The sequence below is a fragment of the Salvelinus sp. IW2-2015 genome, linkage group LG33 (genome assembly GCF_002910315.2).
Source record: "Salvelinus sp. IW2-2015 linkage group LG33, ASM291031v2, whole genome shotgun sequence".
Taxonomy (NCBI): Eukaryota; Metazoa; Chordata; class Actinopteri; order Salmoniformes; family Salmonidae; genus Salvelinus; species Salvelinus sp. IW2-2015.
This window is the reverse complement of record NC_036872.1, coordinates 14,847,033-14,851,538: the sequence shown is the minus strand read 5'-3', so window position 1 is coordinate 14,851,538 and position 4,506 is coordinate 14,847,033.

Here is a 4,506-nt window from a genome sequence, read left to right as displayed (position 1 = left end):
CCAGTGGGACAGTTGAGAACCTTTACAAAAAATTTTGTCTGTATTTTTTTTGTCTGTAAAAGAACATCGAATTGCCTCAAACATTACATAAATTAGCACTTTTGTGTGATCCCAGTACAGAAAGTTATTTTTGCTTCAATGGTACATGATGCTCAGACCTTGCAGCGGGGCTCGCGAAACTGCGCTACGCCACTGACTGGTGAATGTTATGCACTTTAATTACAGAGCACATACACACAGAAAAAAACACTTACTCAACATAATGAATCGCACTGTGATAACACATTCAGACTAGGCAGATTGCTACAGTACCTCATAAAACAGTCATTGTCAGGAGCTAAAATATCCATTATTTTACTTAATTAAATAAAAGTTTCTCTAGTTTCTTCCCAAAGTTGAATATGTAATATCTCCTCTGAAACTCACCCCTTTTAATTGAAACTGAACTGTGTCCCAATGGGACTTCTGGCTGGGGAAAATAGCCCATATGCCATCCCTAACTCTCATCCATCAGCTTATCAAGATCCAATAGAGGATCAAGCATGGATTGTCTACAATCGGCCTCATAAGTACTTAGCACACACCATGCTGTTTCCTCCTTCAGCTGCTGTGACTGTCCCCATATAAACTATATCCGTCGAGGAATCACCATAGGCTTCTAGGATTCTTCGGACAGTAAGAATGTGTACACAATCACATAATTAACCCCAGTCTTATAATTCTTAATGAATGTGTGATATTGTGAGCTATATGTTCATATGCAGTGAGTGTGGGATCCACTCACCTTTGTTCCCTGACAGTGGTGATAAGAGTTGCAACTGGCACACTTTCAGCAGGCACATCCTGCAATGAGAAAGGGGAAGCAAAATATAAACAGACGATTAAATGGTTTAAAAAGCTGCCTGGAGGAAGGTGGGAAACATGGCCAAAACCAAAAGATTAAAAGGCAATTGTAAAAACTTTTGTTTTTCTGTGAGTTTCAGCTGAGGTTCCATTGGTAGTGTGGAGGTAATGAGTCCCTCTGTGTGTAATCTCAGTATCACCACCCCTCCAGAACCTCTAGTAAATAGATGGGAGATCTAAAGGAGGATATTGATGGGTTGCACACTGATTTACTGTATAGCAGTTTATACCAAAATAAGGGCTCCACTCTGGGTTGTCTTTGATTCCCTCATGGTTTACCTTTAAGTTTACCTGGATGTTCTGGGAAGCAGCTAGTAAACTAAATAAAACACTTAAATTGACGACAATATGCCCATTAATTTGGTTGCGGCTGTTAAACTAGTTCCTTTCATTGAGTTTGATCCTTCATTGCATTTGATAATGGAATGTACTGTAATGGTTACTGATGGGATTGAATAATATGTTCAGAGTTTAACTGAGGGCAATTCATTGTAATAATCGATGTTGAGGCTGATTCAGTGTTTGTGTCTTCTCCCTTCTCCAGCCTTGTGATGTCAAAACAGAGGACCTCTGGATCATAAATCTGTCTGGGTTTAAAGCTCTGGTTTACCATGCAGCATTCACAACTGTGCTCTCATAACTGTGGGTGGGACCCCCAACTCATGACAGGCTGTAGAAGGCACACTCATTTTCTTTATAAGAAAATGCTCTGTACTCAAATTGAAGTTCACAAACTTTGATATCAGATATTTCAAGTTTTGCTTGGCTGGTTTCCTACTGTACAGAGAACGTATCATACTGTTGGTGTCTAGGTCCAACATACAGAAAATAGACTTTCAGCAAAATGAGAAACTTATCTAATTATGAGTTATTCAAATATTACTTTGAAGCAGCAAAAGTATTATGTTTTCATTACTGCATTAATAGAAATGTTGTTGCAGTAGCAGCCAGCCCGCGGAGAAAATGCTAAGCCAGCACAACATTATATTAGATATTAATGCAATATGTCGTGCTTGGAGGATTTTAGGTTAACCAGTACATTTAACTCAATATGATTATATTCTGCCGCTTTATTACGTACTATGATGATACTGTATTTTCAAGGCAAGCTGACATCTGAATTGAACCCCCAAAAGTGCTTCTCTGCTGGATAGATTTTGCCATCGTTTCGTAATGAAGAGATTATGCACAGGTGGCCGGACAAAGGTTCACAGAGCATCAGAGTGGAGTCTCTGAGAATAACTGTCAGCATCTATTGGAGAAATCAGAGCTAAATGCATTAGAAGAGGCAATGAAGTGACAGGTGCATATTTTCAAGGCCCATTGACTTCTTTGTGGTGAGGTGGATAGACTGTCAGGAGTCTTGACACCTCTCTGTGATCGAGAGTGAGGCTGTTACTGAGCTGGGGATGAGTGAGTCAGAGAGCATTTAGAAATTAAAGGGTTAGCCGTATTGGTTTGATTAACGTCTAGTGTTGTTCTCATTCTCAGGCGGTAAATCTGCCAAGTACTGCAGATGCTAGATATCTGGATCACATATTTGATACACACACTTCATTTGCTGTGTTGTCATCAGCAAATACACATGCCCAATGCCAGCATCTAGCCTTCAAAACTCCTTCTAAGGGGTGTCATTTTCTGTGATGGAATGCATATTTTATTTATTGTTGGATTTTTTTTGTTGTTGCTATTTTTCACGTGCTTCGCAAACCTCAGTTGTGGACTAACAGTGAAATGCTTACTTACGGGCCCTTCTCAACAATGCAGAGAGAAAGAAAATAGAGAAATAATATAAAAGTAAAACACGTAATAATAAAAGTCATAACAGATACACAATGAGTAATAATAACGTGGCTATATACAAGGGGTACCAGTACCAAGTCGATGTGCTGGGGTACGAGGTAATTTATGTAGATATGTACATATAACTAGGAATAAAGTGACAGATAATAAACAGTAGCAGCAGCATATGTGATGAGTCAAAAAAGTTAGTGCAAAAAGGGTAAATGCAAATAGTTTAGGTAGCTATTTGGGTAACTATTTAACTAACTATTTAGCAGTCTTATTTATGGCTTAGGGGTAGAAGCTATTCAGGGTCCTGTTGGTTCCAGACTGCGTTATCAGAGAGAACAGTCAAAATGTCGGTCTGTGGTGATGGACAAAAAGGGAATTTGGCCGATGTGAAACGGGCAGGCCCTCTAAAGGAGACAACAGCAAAATAGATGGACGTGGATGTTTTATTGCATAATATACACAGGCTTATGCAGGAGCTGAATAAATCGGTTTAGATGTCAGACCAAACATGGGCCCTCAAAAACCTCTGACATTGAAGGTTGTTTTAGTGGACGATTTTACAAGACATTCAATCATATCTCTCTCCTATTCTGCCAAAACAGCCCCCCTCTAGTCTCTGCCATCTCCCTATTAGTTTATTTGGGTTGGATCAGAGTGGTGTAGCGGACGTGTTTACTCACTAGGCTGGGATATACTGTATGAACCCATTGACTCACCTCTATGTCGTCTATCTGCACCATACATTCTCTATCCTTTCTCTGGTGGCTGTGCTGTCCATGTCAACAAATTATCTGCTTTTTACATGCTCTTTGAGGGACTCTAAAGGTACAATAAACCAGCCTTTATTTAGAATTACATTTGGTTGTACATCTGAAACAATACAGACAAAATACCTTAACTGATTGATTGTGTTTTGTCCACTACCAATCAGTCATATAAATGGCCTGAGGAAGAGAACTGTAACTATGAGTTAGTTGTGAGTGTAATTGGAAAGCCAGAGTGTTTGTTTGTCGCCAGGTAATGTGCCCAGAATCCTCTGCTCCTAATCAGAGTGGAGGTAATGGCCACCTCCGCTTAATCAGTACACTTGCCTTTCAAACAGGAATTGGTTAATCTTCATTAACTCCACTGAGTGAACGTTCACATCGTCTACACTCATTTTAAATAAAGAACACCAAAATCCCAGGGACACACTCAGTCAGAAACAGTGTCTGTGAACTGTGCAATGTTACTGTTAACTATATTTTAGACAACTAAATTCTAGGTGGAGGTACTACATCCAGAGCATTCTCTCAAACTCTAAATACATTTCTCTATTATTACTTGTTGCAACCACCTCCATCCTGCTACCCTCCCATCCTGTCTTTACTGCGATGCCCCTGTTGGATCCTACACAGCAGTTGCCCTGTCCTTGGCGTGCCAATGGCCTGTGACTCCTGGGCTCTCTTGCCATGGCCGTGTGGCATCAGTGAGTCAGAGACCCCCTGGCAGTCGCAGTGTAATGCTCAACACAGCTCTGTAGGTTCTGTGCACAGGAGGCTGCAATGGCACTGAGCATGACCTTCCCTTCCCTGCTCCATTATCTGCTCCTGCAGCCTTTCCACACCCCAGGGCCCCCTCTTTAACACAAATTGGATGGGGCCTCTACAGAATGCTGAGAATGAATGAACTAGAGGATAACAGAGGATTAGCCAGAGAAACGTATAAAAATTGGATTCAAATTGGATGCAAAATGTATGAAGATGTTAATGTATCGCTGAATGATTTAGTGCATCACTGTCTGCTCTTTTTACGATCTGTCTGCCTCTA